The sequence below is a fragment of the Schistocerca serialis genome, chromosome 9 (assembly GCF_023864345.2).
Source record: "Schistocerca serialis cubense isolate TAMUIC-IGC-003099 chromosome 9, iqSchSeri2.2, whole genome shotgun sequence".
Taxonomy (NCBI): domain Eukaryota; kingdom Metazoa; phylum Arthropoda; class Insecta; order Orthoptera; family Acrididae; genus Schistocerca; species Schistocerca serialis.
Genome location: NC_064646.1, coordinates 285048844 through 285061808, shown reverse-complemented (window position 1 = coordinate 285061808; position 12965 = coordinate 285048844).

The following is a 12965-nucleotide window of genomic DNA, read 5'->3' as shown; positions in this document are numbered from 1 at the left end:
ACAATGCCCAACGTTTTAACCTGTCATGATTTAATTTTGAAGACATAAGAAATTGTAATGCACGATGATCACTGTACACTTTTACGTGCTTACCAGAAAGAAAGAAACGGAATTTGTTAAATGCCCAAACGATAGCTAAAGCTTCTAATTCAGTAACGGAATAATTTTTTTCAGATTTGGTTAGCACTCTGCTAGCAAAAGCAATGGTTTTCTGAACAGTAGTGTCATTTTCTGTGGCTTCTTGAAATAAATGGGCACCAAGACCGACTTTAGACGAATCCGTGCTAAGGCAGAAATCTTGTGATAGATCTGGATGAGCTAGTATTGGCGCGTTAAGTAGCGATTCTTTCAAAGAATTGAATTCCAACTGTGCTTGTTCGTCCCAGTTCCAAATAGTATTTTTTCCAGTGAGAGAACAAAGTTTTGGTGTAACAAGAATTTGCATGTTCAGAAAACGACGGTAAAAATTTAAGAGACCTAGAAAACTGCGGACTTGTCTTTTTGTGGATGGAACTGGAATGGCTCTGATTGCTTCTAACTTTTCGGGATCCGGCTGAATGCCTTCAGAAGAAATAATATGTCCCAAAAACCTCACCTTTGACCTACCGAATTCAGACTTTTCCGAGTTAACTGTAATTCCAGATTCTGCAAAAATACGTAACAAACTGTTGAGGATGCGATTATGTAGTTCCCATGAAGCTTCTGCTATTAGAATATCGTCCACATATAAGGTGATGTGACGTTTTAAGAACTCAGGTAATATGGAATTTAGCCCGCGAATGAATGCTGCTGAAGAAATGTTCAAACCAAAGGGAAGTTTCCGAAACATAACAAACGCCGAAACAAAGGAAAGCTGTGTATTTTCTACATTCTGGATGAAGTTCGATCTGATAAAAGCTGGATCTGAGATCAATGGAAGACAACACTTTTGTTGTTGTTGTTGTGGTCTTCAGTCCTGAGACTGGTTTGATGCAGCTCTCCATGCTACTCTATCCTGTGCAAGCTTTTTCATCTCCCAGTACCTACTGCAACCTACATCCTTCTGAATCTGCTTAGTGTATTCATCTCTTGGTCTCCCTCTACGATTTTTACCCTCCACGCTGCCCTCCAATACTAAATTGGTGATCCCTTGATGCCTCAGAACATGTCCTACCAACCGATCCCTTCTTCTGGTCAAGTTGTGCCACAAACTTCTCTTCTCCCCAATCCTATTCAATACTTCCTCATTAGTTATGTGATCTACCCATCTAATCTTTAGCATTCTTCTGTAGCACCACATTTCGAAAGCTTCTATTCTCTTCTTGTCCAAACTATTTATCGTCCATGTTTCACTTCCATACATGGCTACACTCCATACGAATACTTTCAGAAAAGACTTCCTGACACTTAAATCAATACTGGATGTTAACAAATTTCTCTTCTTCAGAAACGCTTTCCTTGCCATTGCCAGCCTACATTTTATATCCTCTCTACTTCGACCATCATCAGTTATTTTGCTCCCCAAATAGCAAAACTCCTTTACTACTTTAAGTGCCTCATTTCCTAATCTAATTCCCTCAGCATCACCCGACTTAATTAGACTACATTCCATTATCCTTGTTTTGCTTTTGTTGATGTTCATCTTATATCCTCCTTTCAAGACACTGTCCATTCCGTTCAACTGCTCTTCCAAGTCCTTTGCTGTCTCTGACAGAATTACAATGTCATCAGCGAACCTCAAAGTTTTTATTTCTTCTCCATGAATTTTAATACCTACTCCGAATTTTTCTTTTGTTTCCTTTACTGCTTGCTCAATATACAGATTGAACAACATCGGGGAGAGGCTACAACCCTGTCTTACTCCCTTCCCAACCACTGCTTCCCTTTCATGCCCCTCGACTCTTATAACTGCCATCTGGTTTCTGTACAAATTGTAAATAGCCTTTCGCTCCCTGTATTTTACCCCTGCCACCTTTAGAATTTGAAAGAGAGTATTCCAGTCAACATTGTCAAAAGCTTTCTCTAAGTCTACAAATGCTAGAAACGTAGGTTTGCCTTTCCTTAATCTTTCTTCTAAGATAAGTCGTAAGGTCAGTATTGCCTCACGTGTTCCAGTGTTTCTACGGAATCCAAACTGATCTTCCCCGAGGTTGGCTTCTACTAGTTTTTCCATTCGTCTGTAAAGAATTCGTGTTAGTATTTTGCAGCTGTGACTTATTAAGCTGATAGTTCGGTAATTTTCACATCTGTCAACACCTGCTTTCTTTGGGATTGGAATTATTATATTCTTCTTGAAGTCTGAGGGTATTTCGCCTGTTTCATACATCTTGCTCACCAGATGGTAGAGTTTTGTCAGGACTGGCTCTCCCACGGCCGTCAGTAGTTCCAATGGAATATTGTCTACTCCGGGGGCCTTGTTTCGACTCAGGTCTTTCAGTGCTCTGTCAAACTCTTCACGCAGTATCATATCTCCCATTTCATCTTCATCTACATCCTCTTCCATTTCCATAATATTGTCCTCAAGTACATCGCCCTTGTATAGACCCTCTATATACTCCTTCCACCTTTCTGCTTTCCCTTCTTTGCTTAGAACTGGGTTTCCATCTGAGCTCTTGATATTCATACAAGTCGTTCTCTTATCTCCAAAGGTCTCTTTAATTTTCCTGTAGGCGGTATCTATCTTACCCCTAGTGAGATAGGCCTCTACATCCTTACATTTGTCCTCTAGCCATCCCTGCTTAGCCATTTTGCACTTCCTGTCGATCTCATTTTTGAGACGTTTGTATTCCTTTTTGCCTGTTTCACTTACTGCATTTTTATATTTTCTCCTTTCATCAATTAAATTCAATATTTCTTCTGTTACCCAAGGATTTCTACTAGCCCTCGTCTTTTTACCTACTTGATCCTCTGCTGCCTTCACTACTTCATCCCTCAAAGCTACCCATTCTTCTTCTACTGTATTTAATTCCCCCATTCCTGTCAATTGCTCCCTTATGCTCTCCCTGAATCTCTGTACAACCTCTGGTTCTTTTAGTTTATCCAGGTCCCATCTCCTTAAATTCCCACCTTTTTGCAGTTTCTTCAGTTTTAATCTACAGGTCATAACCAATAGATTGTGGTCAGAGTCCACATCTGCCCCTGGAAATGTCTTACAATTTAAAACCTGGTTCCTAAATCTCTGTCTTACCATTATATAATCTATCTGATACCTTTTAGTATCTCCAGGGTTCTTCCATGTATACAACCTTCTTTCATGATTCTTAAACCAAGTGTTAGCTATGATTATGTTGTGCTCTGTGCAAAATTCTACCAGGCGGCTTCCTCTTTCATTTCTGTCCCCCAATCCATATTCACCTACTATGTTTCCTTCTCTCCCTTTTCCTACACTCGAATTCCAGTCACCCATGACTATTAAATTTTCGTCTCCCTTCACAATCTGAATAATTTCTTTTATTTCATCATACATTTCTTCAATTTCTTCGTCATCTGCAGAGCTAGTTGGCATATAAACTTGTACTACTGTAGTAGGTGTGGGCTTCGTATCTATCTTGGCCACAATAATGCGTTCACTATAATGTTTGTAGTAGCTTACCCGCATTCCTATTTTCCTATTCATTATTAAACCTACTTCTGCATTACCCCTATTTGATTTTGTGTTTATAACCCTGTAGTCACCTGACCAGAAGTCTTGTTCCTCCTGCCACCGAACTTCACTAATTCCCACTATATCTAACTTCAACCTATCCATTTCCCTTTTTAAATTTTCTAACCTACCTGCCCGATTAAGGGATCTGACATTCCACGCTCCGATCCGTAGAACGCCAGTTTTCTTTCTCCTGATAACGACATCCTCTTGAGTAGTCCCCGCCCGGAGATCCGAATGGGGGACTATTTTACCTCCGGAATATTTTACCCAAGAGGACGCCATCATCATGTAATCATACAGTAAAGCTGCATGCCCTCGGGAAAAATTACGGCTGTAGTTTCCCCTTGCTTTCAGCCGTTCGCAGTACCAGCACAGCAAGGCCGTTTTGGTTATTGTTACAAGGCCAGATCAGTCAATCATCCAGACTGTTGCCCTTGCAACTACTGAAAAGGCTGCTGCCCCTCTTCAGGAACCACACGTTTGTCTGGCCTCTCAACAGATACCCCTCCGTTGTGGTTGCACCTACGGTACGGCTATCTGTATCGCTGAGGCACGCAAGCCTCCCCACCAACGGCAAGGTCCATGGTTCATGGGGGGGCACAACACTTTTACACCATTAAAATTTTGAAGAAGTTCTTCCAACGTTTGCGGCCTGTCTGTTTCAGGAATAATGATAGTATTGATTGGTCTCGAATCTAAGACAAGTCTGATCGATCCATTTTTCTTCTCAACAACATGTAATGGATTGTTGTATGAGCTTACTGCAGGCTCAATAATGCCCTCGTCGAGCATAGATTGTATTTCTGTTCTAACACGGTCCCTATAATGTGCTGGAATTACATATGGTCTAACACAAAATTTAGTATGCTCACGAACACGAAATTGGTATTGAAATCCCTTGATTGTTCCTGTTTTATGAGTAAAAACTGTGGAATGTGCTTGTAAAATCTCAAAAAGGTCCTGCCTATCAGTGTCATTACAATTCTCAATTGTTTGAATTTTATTCTGAATTAACTTATTAGTGTCAAATGCGCCGTCGATATCATCCCTGTCAGTACTTGCAGAGTGATTGTTAGTGTCTAGTTCCATAGAAAATTCCGAACTGTTGTCTAACAGAAGGTAAAGCCGATTAATTTCCTCGTCATGGTTTGAGAGCCAATCTTCAAATTTCAAAGCTATTGACTTACCTTCTTTCTCTAAACTTATTTCAGCATCGTGAAAGTTTAAGATTGCTTTGTATTCATTCAAAAAGTCTACTCCCCATATAATTTCCGTCGACAATAATGGAACAATGAGAAAGTTCATAGAGAAGCTGTGGTTTTGACAAAAGTATTCTAAATTGGTTTGTTGGCGTACATCTACACTTTTTCCAAAGATTGCACCTTGTAATTTAATCTTACGTAACAGAAGTGTGGGGCAATCGTTCGATTTGTTGCATTTGCTAAAGGCTGTTTCACTGATTACTGAAATGGGACTGCCAGAGTCAAGTACTGCCGTAAATTTTACGTCATTTACTGTAATGTGAATCACAGGATATGCAATGTTGTTATGTTTTACGTCGTGTTCTTGGAGTCAGATGTCCCTAATGTCTTCCATTTTTACGTAATTACTAGCTACGGCAGCTGCGTCGTTAGTGTCATAAGAACGTTTTGTGGCTGCCAGCGGTGTGAGTCATTGCCTATTGTCTCTTTGTTGGCGCGCGTCGTTATTGGGATTTGGAGACCTAACTTCTACAAATTCACCGTGACGAGAGGGCCCTGCCCTATTTAAGTCCCGCCAGTTCCGATGCAATTCAGGTCTGTCGTTACGATCATATCGTCTGTCGTCATGTCGGCAGATTCCATAGTTTCTTTCTTGTCGGTCACATGGTGGAGAATTTCTCCCTGAATCGTAACTGCACGCTGGTCCGTTGCGTCTAAAGTTATTCTGTCTCCCTTGATAATATTTATTTTGGTTCCCATATTGTCTGTTTCTCTTATTGTCTCTGCGATAGTCATTACCACGGAGAGGTGATCTTTCCCTGTAGTTATTACTACTCTGCCAACGGTTGTCATACGAGTGATGTCTGTTTTGGTCACGATTTGTGTTGTGAGAATAGCCTTGTCGTGTCAAGTTATTACTTCTTTCATCGCGGAATTGCGACGGATGTGACCTGTAATTGTTGTGTTCCTGGTTTCGCGTTCCGCGATTGTCAGTGTCAATTTCTAATTCTTGTAAGAGTCCCTGAAATGCTTCAATGTCGTCTTTGCAACGTCCTGCCAAAATAATATGTCGTAAATGTTCAGGCAGTTTGATTAAGCAAATGCGGATGAGTTCTGAGGGGCTGTATGGGTTTGAAAGATACTGATTCTTATGCAACATGTCTTCAAAATATTTCATAAGACTGGAAAATTCAGATTGTTCGAAACGTTTCATCATTATGATGCTATGTTTTACTCGGTCTTGTGTGGCTTGAGACCAATATGCTGAGAGGAAGGCATGGTAAAACTCTCCTTCACTGTGGCAATTGTGAATGACCGATCGCATTCTTACAGCTGGTTCATTCTCTAAATAGCCACACATAAATTCTAACCTGTGCTCCAATGACCAGTTGGGAGGAAAACAATGAGAGAATTGATGGAGCCACGCTTGTGGATGAATGTCGTTGCCGGAATTCTTAAATGTTTTGAATTTACGTGTAGTAATGAACAGCTTATAGTCAAAATCATCATGACGGCAAGTCGCATGTCGGTCATTGTTACGTCGTGTCGGCTGTTCAATCTCAAAATTCGGTGCACATTGGCAATTTCTTTCATAATTTCCGAAATGCGCTGTGTTATTATTTTGTGGCTGTTCCGTATTTCTATGTCCCTCTTCCCGTATTGGGGCGCGAGTGTCCTCTGAAATACGTAATTCTTGTACTACTTGTGCCAACTGATCTTGCACTTGCCGGATTTCTCTTTTGTACTGTGTATTGATTTGATTTTGATTTTGTTTGAATTTTCAAATTTCTACATACTCTTCAGTGTCAGTGAAGGCTACAGGTGTTGTGTTATTCAGATCATCATCTACCTTTGTAGATAAGTTAGTGAACTGATCTGAAAGTTCGGCTACTTTATCCGATAGTGAAATTATTTCCTCTGTATGTTTTTCTGAACCAAGTTTCAGAGTATCTACTGCGTCCTTTAAGTTTTCCTGAGTTTTTGCAAGTTGCGTAACCGAATCGGTAGATGCAACTGAGTCAATTTTAGCACGCAAGGTGTCGTGATTTTCATGAACAATGGTTTGCAGTTCTTTTATGGCTGCTTCGTGATTCTGTAATACATTTTCATGCCGCGAAAAAATGGGTTGAAAATGCTCACAAATTTGTGTTTTTACATCATTACAGGCTTTTTGACATTTCGATTCAATGTTATGTAACTCACTAGTTAAATCTTCACGTGTTTGTTCAAGTGTGGTGTCTAACTTTTGAAGCTTTTGTCCCATTTGTTGCATTAATTGTAATAACAATGCACTGGTGTCTGAAACATGTTCCTCAGTGCTTTTCGGCAGTGAATTTGCACCGGTAACATTCACATTTTGACAAGCGGAAAATGTGTCTTGACTCATTTGAGAAAACGGTGAGGACGCAAAACCTGAATCTACAGTATTTGCAAAATTGTGTCCTGTCATTTCGGATTCCTGAGGCGAGCTGTTGCCGACCGATCGATCGATAATGCTTCCCTCTTCACTAATTGTCTCACTGTCCACGCCATTGTTTGCCGCCCGCTCCATTTCCCTATGCACAATTACCAAATTACTACTTTGAACATCAGTTAGTTCATTACTCGGTGGCTTTAACACACTGCTTTCATTTTCACTGTCATTTCTCAGTTTACTTTGGAGCCTAGTATTACGTTTATCACACGCCATTATTGTCACAGTATTTCACACGACAACACAGAAAAACACAATTTGAAGATCAAAAATAAGAGAACACATTAACATAGCACTGAAAATAATATCTAGTTAATTGCACGCGCTGCTGAGAAATACTTGGTGTAAAACTGCATGCATGCTACAACTGTTTTACTGTACAACAATGAAAGTCTGCAACCACAAATGAGATTTTCTCTACAATTACGCGCTAGCAATAAACAAAATCTACACTAATTACACAAACTACAACAAACAAAATCAGAAGATTCCAGTGAGGTATCCTAGGCCAAGGGTCGACATATGAAACGTCCCCTTTGAACAATTGTACAAGACTGTGCTTAACCTGACACACAATATTTTGTTGGCGCAACGCAATCTGACTTTCAATAATCCCTACAAAATAATGGGCCCTGACTAACAGTAAACTATACCTTTCACAAATCACTTACATCACAAAAATCTTCGCTACTCAAGCTACTGCAATACAGCGAACGCCACTACTGCCAGCTAAATAAAAGATTCAAACTATGGAAGGCACTAACTACTGATAGGGATAGTTATCAAATGAAAGATATTAATAGAGAACAAACAATGTATTTACCTTGATATCATCATATATAAATATAGCAGTTCATGACAAATTTCAAAACTCCGCCATCTCTTTCCCCACATCCACCACTGCTGGCGGCTCACCTCCAACTGCCCAACGCTACGCGCTGTTCACATCCAGCTGCCGCTGCCCAACACTACAATGGCGAGTATTACAACAATGCAAAGCAGCCACAGACTGCACACAGCACAGCCAGTGATTTTCATACAGAGGTGGCGTTACCAATAAAAAAACCTAAACAGCCTACTTACACTATGTACGACTTCTCACAATTTCCGCAAGGAATCTGATACACACCAGCTTTACGAAGCTGTATATCGTCCTTTACAGAGCCGAGTAAAGCTGCAATCTCTTTTGGGAGCTTATGCTTAAGTACTGCTGGCACATGAGAAGCCTAAAAGGCGAAACCTATTCGCTTCTGGTTCTCTGAGCCGTCTATATGTTGTTCAAAATGGTTCAAATGGCTCTGAGCACTATGGGACTTAACATCTGTGGTCATCAGTCCCCTAGAACTTAGAACTACTTAAACCTAACTAACCTAAGGACATCACACACATCCATGCCCGAGGCAGGATTCGAACCTGTGACCGTAGCAGTCGCGCGGTATATGATAGTCGCTCTTGTTTGTTTGACTCTGAGCTCGTGAAAGGCATGGCTTCAAATAGTTGAAGAAACTGGCGGATCAGATCGCATTTCCGATTCAACGACACTACAAAGATAGGTTTGTTCAATCATGAGCAGTCGGGCTTAGATGCCAAATCGAATGTCCGGTGCTGCCTCTATATATTCCTTTGCCATTGAAGAGAAATGCTTATACAATCAATCATTTGACATGTGACATATTACCGAAACTTTCTGGATGCAGGTTAATAAGATGTCCTCTACAAAATTAGCCCTTTTCATTAGGAACTCGACACTTAAATTTTTGTCGCTGCAAGTGTAGAAGCGGGTGGCTACTTTCGACAAGTAACGTATTTGCTGGGGCTGGCTTCACGCTGTCGAGACATATTCATATCGTTTTGTGTTATATCATACTCGGTCATGCGTTGTCCATAGCAAACGGTAACAGGGCAATCCCACGGCCAATCGGAGCGCGTAGCGCCAAGTTTTCTTAGTTTAAGAATACTGCGTTGTCGACCCAAAAAACATCAGTAATTTTGGTTTCTACTGGCATCAGCTGTCCAGGGTTATAATTTCGTGACACAATTTTTCTCCACACTGTAAAGGGTGTTACAGGAGAATGTTCGTTGCTCAGAGTTATGGCAGGAACGAACATTCGCGACAAACAAGTCTAGTCAATATGGGTTTTAAAATGCATACCTTAAAAACTTGTATGTGCCATTGTTCATCTTCGCTACTGTAAAACATCTCTTGTACTGAACAAATAGTCATAGCTCTTACGGTATGTATTACTGAGCCCGCAACTACTAGATATTTCTGCTTCGAATGATCGTTTCTGTCACTTCCCTGAATGCTGACCATCCCAGTTTCCTATACAGTGTTACTGGAACGTACTTAATTAGAACAGAAAACCTAAAAAAATTGTTGGTTGTCATTTCTTTTATTGCTCCAGAATTCTAACACTAACTTGTACTTTTTTTTCATGCATAGTGTAACGTTTTATTTTTCTGATGACATGGCGAAATAGTTTGACACATGTTTTACTTGTATATGACAAAGCAGACGAGTAAAAGAGAAATATTGAAAATAATAATGAAGAAGAAGGTGGTGCAAACCACTTACCGTAGACATTGTAACGATATCATAGTTATAAGTGCGATCTTTTCCCGTGACACTTCGGCGCCGTCTACTGGTTCATTGTAACGTAGTTAAGTAGAACAGAGATTTGGCAATATGAATAAGTGCATCAGAAAACGAAAAATATATTGTTGACTGTCTCATCTTATCCCGGTACCGAAAGAAAACGTAAACAAAGTGGAATATGAACTACGTTACTGTGGCGAAAAAGAGTAGTACCACTGCTCTTGACATCTTTCAGCCGAATTCAGTTCCTGGTACCATACAAAAATCACGTGACTTGAGCTGCAGATTTTGCGCACAGACTGCTCGTTCTGCGCATCCGAATAATGACTCCATAGATTTTTATGCTCTATGATAGTATGTAACGCCCTAAATACACATTAAAAACCTTCTGCGCTATCCAAAATTTTTGGGCTTTTAATATTCGTTGATAACCTGTACTGTACTTATGTTTCTGAATATGTAGGCTTCGTTATAGAAAGTATGTTTAATACGTGTCCGCTGCTCGTGGTCTCGCGGTAGCGTTCTCGCTTCCCGAGCACGGGGTCCCGGGTTCGATTCCCGGGGGGGTTAGGGATTTTTCCTGCCTCGATATGACTGGGTGTTGTTGTGTCGTCTTCATCATTCATCACCATTACGGTCGGAGGAAGACAATGGCAAACCACCTCCACTAGGACCTTGCCTAGTACGGCGGTGCGGGTCTCCCGCATCGTTCCCCTACGCTCCGTCACGGAGTATGGGACTTCATCATCATCATTTAATATGTAAAGGATATAATAGTGTATTTATTTCCGATTGTTTGTAATTGACTGTAATAATGTAAATATTATAAACTGCTGGGAAATAGCCAAGGAAACTTTATTTTTAATGTATCAATAGCAACGACGAAATGGCAGTAGCTGTACTGTAGTTCACCTTTGCGTTTGGAGAGTTCCTGTCGTGCTGCGAGCAGAGAGCAGTGTATGGAAACTCCATTAGTAGTGTAGCGCTTGACACAGTCACGTCGATTAAATATTTGGGCGCAACATTGCAGAGCGATATGAAGTGGGACAAGCATGTAATGGCAGTTGTGGGGAAGGCGGATAGTCGTCTTCGGTTCATTGGTAGAATTTTGGGAAGATGTGGTTCATCTGTAAAGGAGAGCGCTTATAAAACACTATTCTTGAGTACTGCTCGAGCGTTTGGGATCTCTATCAGGTCGGATTGAGGGAGGACATAGAAGCAATTCAGAGGCGGGCTGCTAGATTTGTTCAAAAATGGCTCTGAGCACTATGGGACTTAACATCTATGGTCATCAGTCCCCTAGGACTTAGAACTACTTAAACCTAACTAACCTAAGGACATCACACAACACCCAGCCATCACAAGGCAGAGAAAACCCCTGACCCCGCCTGGAATCGAACCCGGGAACCCGGGCGTGGGAAGCGAGAACGCTACCGCACGACCACGAGATGCGGGCGCTAGATTTGTTACTGGTAGGTTTGATCATGACGTGAGTGTTGCGGAAAAGCTTCAGGAACTAGGGTGGGAGTCTCTGGAGGAAAGGAGGCGTTCTTTTCGTGAATCGCTACTGAGGAAATTTAGAGAACCAGCATTTGAGGCTGATTGCAGTACAGTTTTACTGCCGCCAACTTACATTTCGCGGAAAGACCACAAAGATAAGATAAGAGAGATTAGGGCTCGTACAGAAGCATATAGGCAGACGTTTTTCCCTCGTTCTGTTTGGGAGTGGAACAGGGAGTTGTGATACGAGGTACCCTCCGCCACGCACCGTATGGTGGATTGCGGAGTATGTATGTAGATGTAGATGTAGTGCGGAAGTGTTTGTTGGGCGCTCCCACAGACGCCATGTGCAGCTATGATCGCGCCAGTGTAGGCTCACCTAATTCGTTAGCCAGCGGCTACTGAGAGCAGGTAGGAGTGTACCGGGGGAAGAAGCTGCAATTCTATAAAAAAAGAGCTGCACTCCTCCCGAACAGGCCGTGAAGACCCAACGGCACAGACCTGCCGCCAAGTCATCCTCAGACCATAGGCGTCACTGGATGCGGATAAGGAGGGGCATGTGATCACCACATCGTTCTGCCGGCCGTATGTCCATTTCCGAGACCGGAGCCCCTTACTTCTCAATCAAGTAGTTCCTCAGTTTCCACTTCTAACTATTGTCCGTCCCATAATTATCCGTGGCTCTCGAGACGACTTGTGGTTCTCAAACAGCAGCAGCAACATTAGCCGCTCAGCATTGTCGTCGGCTACACTCTTCGGCGTCCGCTCAGCTGCAGCATCGTAAGACTGTTAAGTGACGAAATATAAGTAACTTCGTAGAGGTATTAACCAGCAGGATTTCTTTCACAAAATATGACTAACCTGAATAATAGCCTGCAACGGTTAAAACCTCTGAGGCATCTGTATTGTCATTGTCCTCAGAAATTATTATCAAGCGGTATCCCTTTACTTTCCTTGCAATCAGCGAGTGTCGTAAATAACTAATTCCAGCCAGTTTTTAGTGTTTGCTAATACCAGTTTCTGTCTAAATTTTCTGCCTCAGAATCTGTTCATTCTTGTATTGCATAACAGCCGTTTAACTAATTTGCAATTCTGAGTACTAACTTCATTCACTTAAAGTTAAGTAAAATTTCACAGGCAAAACTAATAATTAAAGATACAGCACAAATTAAGAGTGAACAATTTCATTTATTCTACATTTAGCTTAGCGAATGACTTCTGCTGGCTTGGTATGTATTTTATTGTTGTTATCTTCAAAGAAAAATCAGTTGCTGCTTTGCTTAAAGTAAATTCAATTCAGTATTTCAAAAATCAAATGTAAATTGTTTGCCTGTTTATAACTTTTGCATTGCGATACACTGAGGTTACTGAAAGCCATTTTTTGCATAACCGAGTTTCAGTTACAGCCTGTAACCAAAAAGTTCATTTAACCTTACTTTAAAAATTTAGTATTTCAGAATAAGTAACTGCAAACTCAGTGCTTTCTGATTGATTTATTTTCTCGTGAACTGTTGTGCATCTGAAAATCTTGACAGTCTTGTGTTGGCATGCCACTGATTATTTTCTTAA